The 19,970-nt window shown below is 33.9% G+C and overlaps 1 pseudogene; it reads right to left on the bottom strand.

Annotated features, from left to right (window-relative positions):
• Nucleotides 1-629: 629 nt before the first annotated feature.
• LOC142972252 (fringe glycosyltransferase-like) lies at nt 630-19,307 on the bottom strand (annotated as a pseudogene).
• Between the last annotated feature and the right edge of the window lie 663 nt (nt 19,308-19,970).

The following is a 19,970-nucleotide window of genomic DNA, read 5'->3' as shown; positions in this document are numbered from 1 at the left end:
ACCACAAAAATATGTTAGTTTTCCTATAACACTTTATTTTGTAGAATTTCAAGGTTGGTATTAGGTATTGATACTCAAATACTCGTAACTGTATCTACAAATAAGGTAGTCTATTACACTAGTAGTTAAGAAAATACTATGTTATTTTATACTCCAATATGGCAACGTTTTTTGTATAATGAGTACTCGATAATACCTATTCACGACAGAACGGGTATAATTACGTCGAGCACATTTGCTAAGATACCTGTCCTTTACTTGGTTGAGTGTACTAGTAAAAATAACAGTAACGATAGAGCACTTTTATGAAGTAATGAATAACAACCCTTGAGCGATTTAAGAGTCTTTGATCGTAACAAACAAGAATGTTTATGGCGTATGAAAAACATTTCAGCTAGACGAACAAGAGTTGTCTCGAAGAATTATTGCAGAACTTTATTTTGGTGCAGGTGTTGTAAAACTTCAGTGCATAAGAAAGAACATTTATAATATCACACTGACACTCAAGAGAATTTACACTTATTCTTCATCGTCTTCGCCTAACAGAGAATAATTAATTAAATTACTCGGAAAGTAAGTAATTTTATTTAACTAGGTTCTGTTGAATTAGGAAAATGATACCAAAGATATAAAATTTATAATTGTTTATTTTATAAACAACTCTCTTCACAAACAATGTCGTAACGTTTGACTTTAGAACCTTTAAATACAACATCTATTACATAACTACTTACAAAAATATATCCTAATATCACAGATATCTTGTTATAGACATTACAAATCGCTTAAAATTTAAATATACATTTGTTATAAGAATTTACATAATCGACAATATCTATGATTACATCTATTTGTCTTCATACATTTCTTCTGTCGTCTTCTTTTGTAAAAATAATATCACAACCTAAATCATCTCAAATTACTTTGTAAAACTGATAAAATTTTGTATATTATAGAACTTTTTATTGCACATTTTAGTTCTATGGAAGATTTTAGATACTTTAATCTACGTGTTGTTGAGAAAACTATAACTTAGTTCATTAAAATTGATGCTATCTTGGGCAAAACTTAAAATGGGGGAAAAGGAAACAATGTAGCGACAGGAACCTGAAACAAAAAAAAACATTTCTTATCTCTTTGAACCTGAGCTTGAGCTATGTATTTTATCTAAGAGAGTAAAAGAACTTTGAGAGAAATTAAAAAAGTAGGTACTTTCAGATCGAAGTTTTAAGAGCGAGCGTGGAATGAAATACTAATCGGAATGAGAAGAAAAAATAAAATTGTTATTGCATTGGCTATTGGATTCAAATAGGTGTAGTTAAATTTAATCGAATTTACAAGTTTAAGATAGTTCAAATTACTTATGTTTTTATGAGAAGTAAATAAGCTTTTAGTACAATTGTAATATTATGTCAGATTTCTCACCTTGTAGGATCATATCTTGTGTCAAATCCCGGTACATTGACGACATTCCATTCGTCTTTAGCTTTCGCATAACTGAAGGAGATTTGATCCCGGAATGTTTCCGGCGCCAGTAACTTCATTTGCTCCAAATGTGAGTGGAATTCCGGTACTAAAGTTAGATTTTTCTTCATCAGATGCTCTACAAAAAAATACTTTCATTATTATTGAGTTTTGTGTATTTTAATCAAAATAACCTATATTTTTATATCGCCACATTATTATGTAACTTAAATCTAACTATTAAGAGACTTGAAAACAGAAACGGCTCGTTTGTTTCCTTTAAAAAAACTACTTCATTCATTAACAAAAGGAAATTGCTTACCAATAATAAATCCCATTGAGACGTCATCTGGTAACCGTATACCTTCACAAATACTGATGAACCTGCCGCCACTGCAACAAATAACGTCGTTAAAAGCGTGCCTTAAGAAAAATGTTTCTTCAGTAGTAAAGTGACCAAAAATTCCCAAAGGCTCAAGACTCCCCATTACGTGTATCAGAACTTTACGATCCACTGGTAAACCCTTTGTTTCATTTAACGAAGTTAATATAGCAATTGCGTTATTATGTTTTAATTAGAAAGTTTTAAACACTCACCTTGCAACAGGTAACATTTTCAAAGCCAAACTTCTGCTTATGCAAAATCCAGCACCGCCCGTGGCGAACCAAAATGAGAACATCAGCTGTAACAAATTAAACTTTTACAACAAAGTTATAAAATCAATTTCGTTAAAAGCTACCTCATTTATAACGATCATAATTAAAATCCAGAACATAAAATAATGTTATATTGGAATTGTATTTCATTAAAATGTTGGAAACACCTATTTGTTTTTGAAAAGGTATTACGTTTATGTCTACTTAAATATGTCTCCTACTATATTAGAAGATCAATAAATGTTATTTTATCCCAAATCATAATAAGTACATTTTTTGTATAAGTGTAGCAGTAAAACCATAAAAGTACCTGATTCGTTGGCTTTTTGTATATTTTGACCGGTTCGTAAACAGATGTTCGTCCCAAGTACCATTCTTCCTGATGATTGTATTTTTGTAAAACGCTGACCAAACGCGGCACGTTCACGTAGTTGTCGTCGTCGAAATGACAGAACCACCTGTTGCAAACAAAAAAGGACTATGTTAACACTATACTAAAGTACTTTTCACAACGACAGGGTATGTCAATTGCTGTTGCCGAAAAGATTATAAAAACGAACGATGATTATTCGAGCTTAAAAAGGTGTGTGTTCAAAGACAGTTTGGTTCTTTAAAAATAAATATATTTAATTTAAATACATACAAATATTTTATTGCCTGCTGGTAAAATATAAAAAGTTAAGTTAGTAAGTAATTGGAAACTGGCAGTCTGTTTTAAAAAGCCTCTAATATCCGTCAACGACGATAAACGCGAAAAGCTTTCATTATCTACCATAAAAGCAACCGTCAATTTTGAAACGAGAATTAAAACTCCCAGCTGCATCCAGGTACAGAATTACCTCAATAAATAATTGTCAGTACAGGGTGTTTATAAAGTTGTACCGACAACAATTTCGCTTCTGGTGCCAATAATTAGCGTCGCGGTGTAATTTGCCGACATTACGCTCGGCGGCAAATAACAGGAGCTGCGTATACGCAATCCGTGACCACATATTGCAATATGGCGCACGACAAATGGCCGCGGAGTCGCCGACTTATAATCTGGATTGGGTTTCTTGCATATCGTGTTTGCATTTGCGAAATTGGATCGGTCGACGCGTATTTCTTGCGAGACAGCTGTTTAATTGCGGGCCAAAGCTATTTATTACGGTGCGGACCTAAGCTTAAGTATGTTATTAACTGAGCAAGAGCAGAACAAATTCCATTTGCTATGTTATTTCCATATCCGCCATAATGACTGTAATGTGCTTGAATAATGTGAAAGAGTTTAAAGTGGGTAACGGTATATCGCTGAATAAAATATAAGAATTTATTCTTGTTAGCGTAACAAAATAGGCAATTCATACATTTTAATGCATATAATGAGTTAAGTAGAAAGCTTATTAGTTGAAAAGTTTATTACCAAACTTATTTATGAAATTAACAAAACTACTTTCAAAGGACATAAAATTTAAAGAGCCATAATAAAATCAAAGCAACATAGTAACAAATTACAGGCTTAAACTCGCCTTATTTCAACAGTTTTCTATAAATACAATTTCAATCTCAATAAAGTTGCAAAGATCTTTTTTTGAACACAATAAAACCGAGTTTAGGATAGCAATTAACATCGTTGGAAAGCAATAAATACCAGAAAGATTAATGTCGGATCGCGGCGCGGGCTTTACCGGCCAGTTTCATTCTTGTCCACACTCCAAACACGACAAATGGTTTGGACAGAAAAATAGATAAATCCTTTAAATGCTTCGTAGGTTAGTTTCGAGGTTATTTGATAACAATGAACTTTACGGACTATTTTGGTATATCTATATTTCTACATTATTTAATACTATAAAGCTGAAGTTTCTTTGTTTGTTTGATTGTTTGTTTGTTTGTTTGAACGCGCTAATCTCAGGAACTACTGGTCCGATTTGAAAAAATCTTTCAGTGTTAGATAGCCCATTTATCGAGGAAGGCTATAGGCTATATATCATCACGCTACGACCAATAGGAGCAGAGTACCGGTAAAAAATGTTACAAAAACGGGAAAAATTATGAGCCATTCTCTCTTATGTGACGCAAGCGAAGTTCCGCGGGTCAGCTAGTTATGAATAAAGTATGTGTGAATTTAGTCCTCTACAACTTTTTGACAAATTATTTCTGATATTTTTTTGACAAAAATGCACATTATCTTTCTATTTATTTTTGTCATAAGTATAGAAATCTGCTTATATTATGGGTAAGAATAATTTGCATATCATTTTTATAATATTTATTTACTAACATTATACCACGTTAATCCAAGCGTATGACAAGCGAATTATAGACTTACATAAATACTAGACCTATAATCTGATATCGTAGTCGGTTTGTACCTCACAAAAGCAGGAACGGCAGACTAAGGCTGTAACAATGTCACCGATTGACGTATCTAGTGGAGTGTACGCCGCGGACGGACGCTAATCCTATTAGAGTTCCCCTGAGAGCCGAAAGAGCCGTTCGATTTATTACCGCTTTAGTAAAACTGTTGACTAGGGTTTTACGTTTTGGTGGGTTTGTTGATGACAGCGTTGGTTCAGGTTTTACGAGTTGATTTATCGATATTTTGAAATCAATAAGAACCTTAGTATATGAAGTTTAATTATGTGAATGGACGAGGGAAATATTAAAATACTACTACTGTGAACCGTCTACTACTTAGATATTGTCAAACAATAAAATACGAAATCTTACACAATGCAAGTAAACAAAGAGTATTATTAACAGGGTTGTAGACATCAAATTTATCTTACTTCCTGACAGCTGGAAATCCCGACAAGAAATGAATCATCACAAGGAAAAACTATCCCACAGAAACAGAACTACGTGTCGTATTTTTATTCCCAACATAAAATCAAACCGCTTGACCTTGCCTCTACGAAAGCGTTCAGCCCATTTCATCTGTACGGACGTCCCGGAAGAAGTGGCTACAAAAGATCAACGCGTCCAACGTTTATTACGAAAGGTTCTATTTTATAGAGAAATTGATGCGTGGGCTAAGGGAATTAATGACCGCAAGTAATGAGCCTACAGCGACACGTTCAACCAAATTCTACGGTACAAAAGCTCACTTTGAATCGACTAACAATTCATGCCAAGGAGAGCGAGGCGTATAATTAATGGCCACATTCAGAATCGATTATTATCAAATGTTTGTTCCGAACGGAAATGTTATGTTTTTGACGTGCTTGTTTAGTTTGATGAGTATTGAATTAATATTGCGAAGACAATTTGTTTGTGTTTAATCCTTGAATATTAAGATCTGAATAAGTTTATTGATTGTTTAATATTCCAAGTACCTACAATACTTTCTACATTGTGATTTATTTTCTGATGAGAAATCTAAAAAAACTGTTTAATTTACAAACAGTCCTGACATAACATTTTAATAATCTGTTTCTCGTAAGGATGTGTTCCTTTGTACTGAAATACGATACTAATGCGTTAGGGGTGCTCTTGAAGTCATAACTGTGGGAACACGAAGAAATCATCAACAAAAACATTAGTCGGTTCTGTGTAAACGCGTGAAAATTATTGTGAGCCCAAAATAATATTGGACTTGCTCTTGAAAAACCATTAACGTTTGTTGTTTGTGTTTGAACGTTGAGCTTGGTTGGTGACGTTGTTGTCTACTGATTAAAAAAGGCCTTCGACATGCTCACGGTTTGGCGAAACGCCCTCCATTCGGGATGACTAAGCAAATTTGAGTACGCTCCTAACGACCGTAGTCTACGTATATCGTACGTTGTTATCTGTAGATACATGATATGACTAGAATGCGATAGATTTTTTGTGTCGTCCGGCAGCAAGGGTAAGTTTTCGTGGCTTTACCAGAACTGTTTTAAGGCATTATTTTGAACTGGTGAAATAATCGGCAGACAATTCCAATTCTTGAATAATACAATTGTAACCAAAATAGTCACAAATTCTAAGTCTTATTTGCGGTCCTAAATCTTTCACCACAACAATAACCAACGCTAATATTTAAGTAATTCTGAACGCAAGCCGAGAAGTTATTGTAAGTCATAATACGATCATTAGAGTCGTCAAACTAAAGTTTATGTTCAATATTTAAACAGACAGCGCTTCTAAAAACAGAAGTTGAGAGCGTTTTGTTTTTAGTGAAAACAAAAACTTACTCACTGCGGGTACTGATTAACTATGCGGTTTAGAAAAACTTTGTATGACCGTTTTATTAGAAAAATATTGCCGCGGTTTAAGAGTTTTAAGCGCCGCCGCTTCTGGTTTCCGAGTTTTTATTTTAAACTCATTAGTCGAGTGCTGTTGACTTTATTTTTGTGTTGTTTTGTTGGGAAACTGAAGATGATAGCTTAGCTGAGAAAAAACATTGGCTGAGTGTGGTTTGAGAAACGTGTTGTGTTGGGAGCAATTGGCCATAGTTAAACGGAAAGGATCCAACCCACACTATGGGTAAAATGAGTTATGTATACCAAAACACTCCTTGAAGTTAAAATTTTAATATCACGAAAACAATCCAAGTGAAATTCAAACCCACCATGAAGTTATAGTCCTGAGTTAGTCCCAAAGTTAAAGTGATCTGAACTTAAAAGTTAAATATCTCGAAACTACGTCTGTGTGGGTTGGATCGTTTCCGTTTAACTATGGACAATTGATAGGGAGGGACATTATACTGGTTTTATCTAGATCTAGACAATCAGGACCGGTATTTTTTATGGATCCTGTACGCTACTCTAGATTAGATTCTGCGATATACCTATTTTGTTTAGATGTACGTTTGATATAATTACACCAACGTTTTGAATAACTAATTATTATGACTTTTGATCTGAAACCTAAACCATTCTTGTGAAGTGTAAAAATGGCTTCGGCTTTTTTCTCAATAACTACGTGGAACAGCTACGTTTTCAAATCTGCTTTTAAGCTCTAGAGTTAAGTACTCGTGATATATTATATCCGTGTAAAGTTCCGACATGTAAATGTACATCACGGCGTCTAAAATTTATAATTACAGTATGAATTAATTCTCATCCATCACTCATATGTTTCGGCTAACAAACGCGTCTCTGATTGCGTTATAATTGCTATGATGTGTCGTTTTGATGAACTAGGCATGATGGTGGTACATCATATGTAATTATGTGAACCGGAGGGTGAAAATCTTTGTACTAAAGCTTATCTGTACATTTGAGTAATATTAGGTCGGGGAAAAAGTCTTTTCGCATTGTAGTATGTATGAACTTGTAATAAAATATTTTCTTTTCACAAAAAAGCTCGATATTTGGGTACCTCACGAGCTCACTGGAAGAAACCTAATGAACCGTGTACTCATTTGTGATTCTGAAGCCAAAGAGATTTTATTACAAGTTCATACATACTATAATGCAAAAAGACTTTTTCCCCGATCTAATATAATCTTCTTTAATATGTTTGTGATTAAGGTTTGACAAAGATTTGTGTAAGAATGATTTTTTGCAATAGTTTTATAAGTGACATATCACGGACACTTTGGGACCCAGATCTGGAACAACTAGCAGAATCGGAACAAACAATTTGCGGTCCTGTAGAAATTGAATCCGTGAATCTCTGTGCAATGATAGTGGTGAGATTACCTTTAAACTTAAACTATATTGTAGTACAGTTTTGTAATCCGTGCCTCAACAAAAATAGTAAACAAAAAAACTATCTTCTATCCAAGATTTCATTAATACCTTCGCTAACTTCCGTATAATTCAGTTCAGCAGTTTCGTATAAAGAAGTTAAAAACAAACTTGTGTTTTCGAGTTGCGATAGGCTTGTTAAGATTAATGGTACTGGTTGGTATTCAATGTTCTCTGTGCTGAATAATTCAATGAAAACTGTTTCCTTCGTGTTGTTAGGTCCTAACATAGGTATAAAGTTTTATCACCATTTATCCTACTAAGGTCTTTTAAATAACTTATACTTTTTTCACAATTCTAAACATTTCTTCAGACTTTATGGTTTTTTTTTTATTTAGGTGTCGCAATTTTCTGTGAAATATGACACCTTTTATGTTTATTACTAAGAGTTGAAACGTTTTATTTTTAACTTTTAAAATATATTTCGTAAATCATTTGCCTAAAAATAATCTTATACCTTTACATAGATTTAATAGAAATTCGAAATTTTGCGTTTTAGTTACAGACGAGGTTATTTACAAACTATCTAGGTAAAATTCATGTTATTGACCGCCAGGTGAAATAACAAGATAAACGTAACCACAACTGAAAGATTTGCTTCCGCAAACAAAACAATCTCTACCAACTATTGGACAAACACGCTTATCTTGTAAACATCTAACACGTTTCGATAAATATATTGATGTTTGAAGTATTTCACTAATTTCACCCCTACGGCTTACAAGATAAGGATTCTCCAAATAAAATAGATCGCACTGATAAAATAACAACCTGTGCGATTTGCTACAAACATAACTCTTATTATGAAAGCAATAAGAATGAAATCGCAATGAATAATATATTATAAAAGTTTGAAAAATTATTGATACTCACTTTTTACCGCTTTCAAGGAAATGGTCGTATTCCACAGACATTTTACAGCAGAGATGTTTTCGCTGATGCGAGGCAGAACAGTTCGTGTTTACCATGTGGCCGTCTGTCAACAAGACACTCTTATTACAAAGGTATAAAGTCTAGAATTGCATGCAACTTTGTAGTCTATTTCATGTTTGGTCATAATGTTATTGAAGTTTGAAAAGTTTTGACTTACTCGTTTGATTTTGATGCTGGCGGTTTTCTGTGTCGGTGAAAAACCATGTCTGTAACAAAGGAAGAAGAATTGTTATTTCATGGAATGGTGCAAAATAACTGAAATTTTGTTTGAAAATAATAAGACTTGTTTTTGAGTTTTGTGGTCAGATAGTATGGAAAGTAGGTTGTAGTATGTATTCAATTTGTTTAAACATATTGTTTACTCTTCCAAGTAACAAAGTGGATTTTATCTTGAACACTGAATAAGGAAAAGCTTTCGTAGATGTGGACGATGATAAGATAAGAAAATAAAATAAAACTTGGTAAATAGCACGGAATGGCAATCGAACATTAGTTCCAGTAGAGTATTAGGAAATGGTTTATCAAAAGTTTTGGTTACATCACGAAAATGACCTGTAATACAAAGTCTCGGTTATAAATAACCTTAACATAACAAATGATTAGAAAATAAATTAAACGACAGCTTATAACACCTGCAGAAATATAAGGATCTCTATTATCCTCATATCGAAAGATCATGCAATAAAAAGCACCATCGATAAAAATACATTCACGATTTATAGCCATCAAACCTCAGAATATAAATGAGTGTCACGTATTTTCTCAACACCTAAATAAATACTAATCCCTACGGAATCATTCATACAGCGTCAACATCGATTCAAACTCAAGTGTCAATATTTAAAGTTTATTTAGGAACTTGGAACACCTGATAAGTTTCTGCGAATAATATTTTGGACCACCTCGCATGTATTTTTTGTTTGGTAAGCTATTGATGTTTAAAAACTAAACATATCGTGTAGCGTTCTGAGTATTAGATAAATATTTTGTTTGTTGATAGTTAAGTCACGTTTGCATGAGACAGTACAGCCTGTAAGTTTGATAACAGTTTGAATTTGATGATTCAATAGAGCTGCAATATTTAAACTACTTGCAGAGAGAGAAGACGGATGATTATAGTCAAGTAATCAATTGGACTTTCGCAGAAGATATTCTTGTAATTTCATCTATGAACATCCTTCTGGAGACGATTTTATATTAACAAAATATATGGATCACGCGTATAGTTTAAAGTTATATCACTTTATGACCATTTAACTTATCTACTCATATCCAATCACCTTATTGCCTGGTACAATTTCAACGCAGCAAAAATGATTCGACTAACAAGTACCAACAAGCTGACAACTACGGCTATATTTAGATCAAACACAATGCTCACTTGTACTATTTGATAAAGACCTTGTATGACAGAGGGACCTGTGATATCGTACATACAGGTACATTGTATGAACACGACGTAAATTATGTGCGATGAAAACGTGCTATGTCCTGTTAGTTAATGCGTGATTTATGAATCAGACTTGTGAAGTACAACGACGTTTTTAAATCGTATTTTCTGGCTTTGGTGACTTTCAAATCGCATGATCTTTTTTTAATCGTTTAGACTTAGTTAAATATTTTCATAAACCAGAAAAAGATCTTTGAACGACTAAACAGATTTTATTTATTCATGGCAACATACTCTTCATTTAGCTACTAACAAAAATTAGATCAGAATCTGTTCCTATACTTGGGTGCCACAAACAGATATACATCAGTCTCGAAAACACGTCAAACCAATTACTTTCCCCGGTTTGCGTCGAGGGTGAACAAATTATCGTGGAATCGTTTAACGCTAAATGTCAAACATACAAAATAACAAAAGCTTCCATTAAAATTAATGCCACCAAAAACATTCTGTAAAAAGCACAAGTCTCGCAGCTCAGTCTTTCTGGCGTAAAAAGTGGTGAGATCTATATAATACCAAGTCGATTAATCTATTTCGTCTCTATTTAAAGGACCTTCTGTCTTAAGTTATTACATAAGTTAATATCATGCCAATATTAAAAATATTTTACGTTTAAAACAAATAGACCGACCTGGCCATCGCATGATTTGTATGTAATTACACTACACAGCACGACGAGAAGTTATTGCTTCTGAAATGTTAATGGCGAATTTGTGTTTTTATGCGATGACCAAGTCGATCTATTTGTTTTAAACGTAAAATATTTTTAATATTGGCATGATATTAACTTATGTAATAACTTAAGACAGAAGGTCCTTTAAATAGAGACGAAATAGATTAATCGACTTGGTATTATATAGATCTCACCACTTTTTACGCCAGAAAGACTGAGCTGCGAGACTTGTGCTTTTTACAGAATGTTTTTGGTGGCATCTCACTTCTTTTTGTAGAACGAACAAAAGTCCAATTTGTATGGAAAGACGTTTTTTCTTATAATTCAACATATTTTCCTATGGGAATGTTGTTTTGTTTCATGGGCTAAACACCCTTACCCACCCTATATCCCCTCCCTTTATGCCTCATATAGTAGGTACCTATCTATACCTATTATTTATTATTTTCTACAGTAATAATGATTCATTAACTGCAAATGTAACTTTGTAATCTTATACATTTATATGGGATTACAAAGTTATTGTTGCAGTTAGTGTATTTAAAGAACTGGACCGAAATTAGAAAATATTAAATTTTTTCCATGATTAAGACACTAAACCCTATTTGTATTCTAAATTTTAAGCTTCTAAGTCTGCTAGAAGTACCTTAGACTTTTGATGATCGGTGAGTCAGTGAGTCAGTGAATCAGTGAGTGACAAAATTCAAAATTTTAACAAGTTGTCATTCTTGAACTACTGGTTCAAATTGACTGAAATTTTAAATATACCGTGTTTATACAATGACTGATTAGTTGCTGAAAATTCAGGCTTCTTGTTTCATCCACAACGAAATTATAGAGGGGTCGAAAATAGCTCGAATTGCTTCGAGAAAAGATGGTACGGCCGTGCCGCTTTTTTTTGCTCGACTTGCGGGGGCACTACCGTGCCCCCAGATAATAACAATTTTCAGTAAACAAACGCCGATGCTTGCTTTTTCAATCCCTTAATAAAATATTGTACAACAATACAGTATCCTAACATAATAGCGAGCTTGATGAGTTTGTTCTACGTTAGCTGTGATAATATGTAACTATGAATTAATGGAGGGTTCTAGTATTAGTCAGTATTTAGGGCGGAAAAGCCGCAATCTCGTTGCCTGTTGACAAAACACAACCCGACAAGCAATATCTTGTACTGCAAATACCTTTGAACCACGATATAGATGTACTAAAAATGATAGGCAAGCGCATTTTTTGTTAAATACAGCATTTACAATAAATTTCCCCTGCTTTACATGTTGTAGAAAGCCATTTAAAATATGGCTAAAAACATTTGCAAATCCACTGTTCTAATGAATGTTTTATAGATACCTAAGGATTTTTGTACTAAGGTATTGGTTAAGTAGGCAGGTATTCTCTAAAACATACTCGTAAATAACAAAATATTTAAGTAATATATCCTTAGTTATATTGGTTTTACCGATAGTCCTAGAACATTATTTTCATTAAAAGCTTACAAGATTGAAAGATATTGGTTAAATTGTCTTTCTTTCCATCAATTCCTTTCGCCTTTCCCACTCAAATTGTATCGACCACGAGTCAAGGGTTTAAGTCTGATGCGTCACTACTTAAATACAATTGACATGTTCCTGCTATTGCTTTCCAAGTTGAGTCAATTATTTCAATGTCGGGCGTTGATGAATTCTCAGAAATCTTGTTAAGTCCGTTAAATATTGAAGAATAATACTGCTTTTTGATATTCTACTGTTCTAAATGAATCAAAGAGTTAATTTCGCCCTTAAAGTTTCATTTACAGACATAATATTACCTTCAAAGCTCTTGTAATCATTTTTATTTAGGAGAATATGAAATTTAATATGCTATCTAACTTAGGCTAATGATTTTGGCTGGTTTTGTGGCGCATTGCAAACAATATTTCAAAATAGATGAGTTGTCTTCAAAGATTGACTAACTACAAACTAAATGTCATTCAAAATGTTGACTGTAACAAGCAACAACAAAATCTCTACACTACAAATATTACACGAACAGTCTTTCAAAATTTTAACTTACACTGAAAATCGGTGTTGAAATGCACCTTCCAGCGCGTTACCGTCAGGTGTCAGTTCAGTAAATAGCATTAGACAGAGCAGGGTTTGTTCCCGACGTGTTTGACTAAGGTGGCGGGACGCCTCATATGACGCTACACCCGCTACTTCGTACATCGTGTTCAATCTATCCGCACGTTCACTTCGCCTTTATATTTTGACAAATTCTGTACGTGTTATTTTGTGTTTTAGAACTTTCAATACGCTGTAGTTTTCATTTATTTATGTTAGAGCAGAACTAACTACCAATAAGTAGATAGATAGATAGTACGACCATATTGTAACACTAATTTACTCGTCATACACAAATGTGTTTTAAATGTATTCTTAAATTACTGTCTATGCAAAGCGTATGAATTAAAGTGAACCCTTTTTCATCTCAAAGTGTCCATACTTACGTCTGTCATTGCAAGAAATATCTTATAAAGATTAAGAAACTGAGATTATAGATATTAATAAACATACTAAAATGTGGTTGTAAAATACTAGGCAAAATGAAAAAGCAACGGTCCTAATAAACTGCGATTTATGATTTCAAGTAGAAGTTTCAGAGTATCGATAAAGTTTTAATCGCACTTAGACTTGTGAGAAGAACTAATACAGTTGAGTTTACAGAGCCGAGTGATATGACATAAAAACTTTTTTAGGTTTCAAAAGTTTTTGATTGGCAATGCTATCGGTAAGTGTTTTAACTAAGACTTATAATTTCCTAACAAAAAGTGCAGTAACAGTGCAGGAGTCCAACTTCCCAAAAAAAATCTTGAACCCTGTGTCGTATAAAAATGCTCAGGTACTTAATGTACTTAAAAGAGTCGGCAGGACGTTTATCATATAAGATACCTAAGGCAATAAAGCATCTCATTCATAAGCTGTTATGTGTGTATACTGTACACCAAACACCTTATAAATCTCGTGTGGACTTCCGAGAATACATTAAGATATCACTGATAAGCTCACGTGAAGAAACGCGATATCTTATTAAAGCAAATGTAAACTTATAAATGTTACATACAACAATCTAAATCAGTTAAAAAGGTGTAGTTTCTGGTGAATAGCGACCGCTAAATTTAATCCTTCAGTGAGTATATATTCTGATGATTATTTTTACAGAACAAATTAACTATCAGTAAATATCAATAAAATTATTCTGGGGTATCTCAAGTAACGATCGCTTAGGACTTAAACCTATCCCAATTGGACTCTATTATGTCAAAAAGAAGACTCTATTGTTTACAGATTACAATTTTCGTCATTAACGCAATTTTGAAATGACTAAAGCTGCTACCAATAACTAATTCTTAGGTACTGGTAAGCAGCTTGACATTTCCATCAATACTTATATTGCCTTCCTTTTTACCGATAAAGAGTTTTGACTGCGACATAAACACTATCGTTTGCTATAGAATATCATGTCATTAAGCTCCCTAGTAAGCAGAAATTCGATACGTAAAATATTATAATTGATTCATTGAAAGTAATATACACTCCATAATGGGTATTCACGACATTTGGTTAGTAGATGTGTCTTGAGCAGCTGGTTAAAAATGTCGTCGTTTGATGCTTGATAAATGTGATGGAAGAAAGTCCGTTACTTATGAATCATTAAAAAGTTAAGAATTTAAATTGAAGATTATTATTAATCGTGGATTTAACTTTTGTTTTAAGTTTGATAGCTTGATTTCCAGAATATACCAAAGTTCTCTTAGTATTTAGGAAAACTATACCTTGTGAAATTTGAAAATGTTCATGAAATTATTTTGTACCTCTTTTAATAATCTGAATACATAAATAATCGTAATAGCAATCAACAATTTTTCCTAGAGTTGATTTTATCAAACGTTTGCAGGTATAATATTCACTTAAAACAATATGGTTACAGTAGGCGAGACGAAGAGACATGCATTCGGATTTTAATAATATTTTACAACATGCATTTAATCTTCCAAGTCATAATATCAAACAGTAGACTTGTATTGCAGCCACACAACCACAGAGTAATACCGTAATATCCGCGAGGATGTTCTAATATTCTGGTGACAGATCCATTCGCCACCACTGGGGTTTAGCTCGCTACATATGAAATATGCGCTACAGCGAGACAAATGTGTATTATCTTAGTGGTTTAATAAAATAATAATTGTACTTTTCTAGCACTGGTATTTTTCTAAGTTTAGTTTTTATTTGGGAATGTGCAAGCTATAGCACGATTTGTATTATGATTTTCCATAAGCCAAAAGTTTTCGGCCCTAACATTCTAAAAGGTGAAGAGTTTAAAACCACTTTTTGTTCCTTTTAGTAAGTGGTTTTGATGGACTGGATAGACTTTATGATGCTGAAATATAACAGTTAATATCAAACTGAAAGCTTTAAATAAGCTCTTCATCTTATCATTCATAGTTCTACTTCAGCAAACTGATATTTTCTCAGAATGCTTTGCCTATCTATGTTATAATTTCGAGAATTTCATCCTATATGGTGTGAATTAGTTGGCAACGTCTTCACATGAATAAATACGGGTCATTTGTTTATTTATGTTGTCTCGGTTATCGCAACATGTGTGGAATACGGCCAGCTGATGATTCTATTGGTTGTAAAGCTTTTAGCGTTTGACATTTTAGTACAAAAATAAAGATGAATTGAGAAGCTACTCTTTTATGTAGTCGGTTAAAATAATACCTTACCGTGAAGTAATAATTAATATTGTATTCATCAGTGACCCGCGACTTTATATGAATACGTAAGCACCTACTTAAAGATTGTACACTATCGAATGATTGTATGTTTCGAATGAATTTTTATCCCGTGGTCCTTAATTAACGTACTGTCATCAACACCGTAGTTATATAATATCCGACCATCACATTTCCATACATAATGACAGTGTCAAGTTAAAACAGTAAACATGTTCATGAACTCTTAAAAGAATTTAATAAAAAAGCATTTTACTCAAAAACCAGTTGCCTACTAAATGCAGTCGTTTATAAATCAACGGGCAAGAGTTACCACAAAAGGGCAAAATCGAGTACACAATCACGTCACGTGTCGTGCGCGCGCCGTGCCACGCGCTGCGCAGGCGCACTCCACAATGGCGCCGGTGCCCGGTCCTGCGCCGGATTAACGGTTGATTATACACGCTCCAGATTCAGGAAATGCTAGCTAAATGGCCGCTGCACGACTGCTGTCTATTGTGCAAGGACCTAGGATATATTGTTGCATTGGTCCCGCATTTGTGTGTCTTTTCCATAATTGGAGTTTGTTTTTTTTTGGCGGGCTGTTTTTGTGTGGTGTAGAATTTTATGGATCGATTTTTTTATGGTTTATGATTTTGGATAATTAATTACAAATATTAAGATATTATCAAACTGGTATTATATAAAAGCTTTTAGGGTAACTTATAACTTTTATTTTATTGGTTACATGATAATATATGTTCAAATGATACCTGGGTACTTTCGTTGGATTCTTACGGATCCTGTGGTTTCCTATCACAAACATTAATACACATAAGTCATACAAATTGAGACACCACAAAATATTTAAATAATATTACCATCCAACGTCTTCGAAACAAGTTCTGTGACTTGAATACCAAGATAAATGACTTCAAAGAAATATTTGCATAATAGCGTTGTTTCGGAATCTAATCACCGACCACATGGAATCATTGGGAATAAATACTGAAAGAATTTAGAGGAAAAACGCCGCATGAACTGGTTTTTAAGCAATTTGGATAAATAAAGGTCGATAAAAGCACAGAATAAGTAATAGTACTACCGTACAGAAGGTCCACTTCTGAACAAAAGTGAAGTTTAGGCATAAAAAATTACCTACACTAACGACTGCCACACGAAATTGAAACTTATCGCGCTGCGCGAGCGTTCATACTCTATTGGGTATCGCCGCGCGTCTCCGGTTTCACCGCCGGAACACAGGGCTATCACTAGTCGATATAAATATTAAAATAAATCAATAAAGAGAACAGTGTGTACCTATGCAAATACAATACTTCACAACATGTTAATCTGTTCCTAATAGTGTCTGAAAAACCCATTAACCATTATAAAATAAAATTATAATTGTATTGCTGTCTGGCCATTAAATAAATATAGGTATCTATATAACTTTACTATAGGTAAAATCAAAGAAGCGAATAGAGCGAACGATTGGCCGCCGCCACTTTTTTAATAGGTATTCCGTGGATTGCGCCGACGATATTAAAAAATGATATTTATATATTTATTATATTATTATGATATTTTCGATTCCGTATTGTCTTTGTTCATGCACCCATAAACACTACAGTATCTTTAGCTTTTTTACGGGATATTTGTTGTTTAGTGGACTTTTATTTTTATTTAAACAGAAAACAGATTAAGAAAATAGATAAGTGTAGCTAGCACTAAATCGCGCGACGCGGTCAGCGAGCGCGCCGAGTGGCAACCTACTGAGATAGGCCGCATACGCGGCCCGGCGGCCGATCATACCTACTCTGCGGAGTGGAACCCCCCTGATAAAAGACAGAAATTAAGACATTCTTTCCGAATTCTATCAAACTTATTGACTTTATGAACAACAAGTCCCGCTGTGATCGTTTCTGGTGCATTTATAGAAGATTTATCACCGCATCATTGAAACTTGACTCCGCGGGTTGCCCCTTTATAGCCTTGTGTTTTATTATCATTAGAGTTTAGTGAAAAATTGTCATGTTAAATTAAATTTATAGTTTCCTTCAACACCGGTGACTGAATATCAATTAAAATATAATGATCGGTAATCTTGCCTTGTAGTGTATCATTTTGTAATTCAAAAGGAAATGTTGCAAGTGTCATTCTACGTGCATCATCTTCATTTAAATCACGATCGTTATCATTGACCTCAATGTATTTGTTTTTATTATTTTAGATAACGGCTAAGAAATTTGAAATGCTAATCAAAAGTTATTTACACACGAGGCCTTCGTTTTTAATTAATTTGATTCGTCATAAATTTCGGTTCTTATGATCTTGTTGAAACTTGATGCATTTGATAACTCGACTTCGATGTCTATTTATAGAACTTCTTTCTTGATAAACAATCTTAATTGTTTACTTGCTTCTAATTGAGTTAGTTAGTGTCGTCTTTACAGCTTCGAGATCATTATTGTCCGTTTAAGTCATCATTAAGTATAATTACAAAGGCAAATAAGATATAGGTACATAAATGGAATACTCAAGACATTTTGCAATGTTCTTGTGTTATCTAAATTAAGCAACATCATTTATTGATGAGGTTTTGAAACAACAATAAATCGTTTATGGAGACCAAAAAAACAAAAGCTGATTTTCTCTTGATGACATAAGTACATTTATATAAGTCAAGAAAGTTATAATTATTCCCAAATAGTCTTTTAATGATGAAAAAATACTTTAACCAATGAGTGAATCTATAGAAAAATGTATTGATAAAATTCTAAAGATTCGTATCTTAACAACATTATCTGACTAAAATCTAATAGGTAGTTATCGTGGTATTAAGAAATGAACTAAAACTCAATATAACCGTTGTCTATAGAGTAGTTTATGGAATGTTGCATGAGTATCGTAATGTTTTTATTGTGACAGTACTAAAAAGTCAAGTACTTGCGTGCAGTTGCACAGGATGCGATCCCATTCTGATTTGAATTCAATAGCCTCTTCATTAACTGCTACTTGTTTGTACAATGGTATTCTGATTTTCAATTGAGTTTGTATTCATTGCAATTCTTTACTGTCATTGTATTGGATTCAAACGAATATGTAACAAACTATGTCTAAAATCAAAAGATTTGAACTCCTTACCTGTTGCTTCGCCAGCTGGTACCATGTCTTCAATATTATTGGCAGTCTCGTATACTGGTAATGTTTTGTTGTTTTCACACTTATAAAAATGTCATCCAAACTGATATTTTTATTTTGTCCACTGTCTAGTATAGTTGTTTTAGTCACAGGTTCAATGGATAAGTCCGACACTTGCACAGATCCCGCCCGATTTTCTTGGAAGTTGAAAGTTACGCCGCCTTGGTATACTAATAGGCTGCAGTATCCAAGAGTTATCAGCACAGCTGCAGCCTTAAACATTCTGCGCCCACCCATGCCAAAGCCGGCTGGCGCCAAAGCGCCGATAAGCTCCAGAAACCCTCAACACCTTTTCACTCATCTGTTGCTTTTTGTAATCGAAACACTACTGATAAACAGTGATAGAACGCTGTACTCAAATCGACAGTGCTCCGGCACCAAAGAACGGTTATAAACTAAATAAAATGTAGCACAGACGGCAAACATACGCCTGCGCCTGGCCGCCCCCACCACGTGGTGTGAGCGAGAGATACGATGCGTCCGTTCCTCTCGTTTCGAAGGGTCTACCTGCGCGTGCGCCTGCTCCGCCCGCGCCCGTCTTTGTGCCCGCGGCGGCGACACCCTGTCAAGTGTTCACATAATAGTTATCTACAACATCGAGAAATTGTCGGTGATGACCAATTTTATGCTCAATCATTTCGGGTTTCTCTTCTTTAATAGATTTTGAGATTGATTGTTATTGTCTAATAGTAGTAATATTAAACGCTCAAGCAATGTTCAAAATTATTCAACTAATTTGAAAAATAATGAAACAAGAATTATGCAACAGTTTCCTCATCTTGAAATTCCCGTTAGAACCGTTTATAATGTAATGGATATGTATAGAAGATATTGCGAAAGTAAAATAGCTCCTCATTAGAGCTTCTACTGTGTCATTTTTTGGGCCGCATTACCAGCGGCGATTTATCCTAATTAGCCGCACCGTACCTTCACGTCCAAAAATTTCACTTCGTCATCGTCCTAATTTGTTTCCATCGGTGGACAATACTCTATTGTTGAGGCGATAACGCTGACTGCTCACCGCCAGACTCCTGAGCCATGGGTGGTAATGAAATTAAGAGCCAGTCATTGTTGCATTAAATTCCACTCAAATTAGATAATGAGAGATGAAATTGGGAACCATTCGAGATTAATAACATGATTTCTAAACGATCAGGTACAGAGAAATGCATTAAT

The sequence above is a fragment of the Anticarsia gemmatalis genome, chromosome 4 (genome assembly GCF_050436995.1).
Source record: "Anticarsia gemmatalis isolate Benzon Research Colony breed Stoneville strain chromosome 4, ilAntGemm2 primary, whole genome shotgun sequence".
Lineage (NCBI taxonomy): Eukaryota > Metazoa > Arthropoda > Insecta > Lepidoptera > Erebidae > Anticarsia > Anticarsia gemmatalis.
Note: the sequence above shows the minus strand (reverse complement) of the source record. Positions and strands in the feature narration are given on the sequence as shown.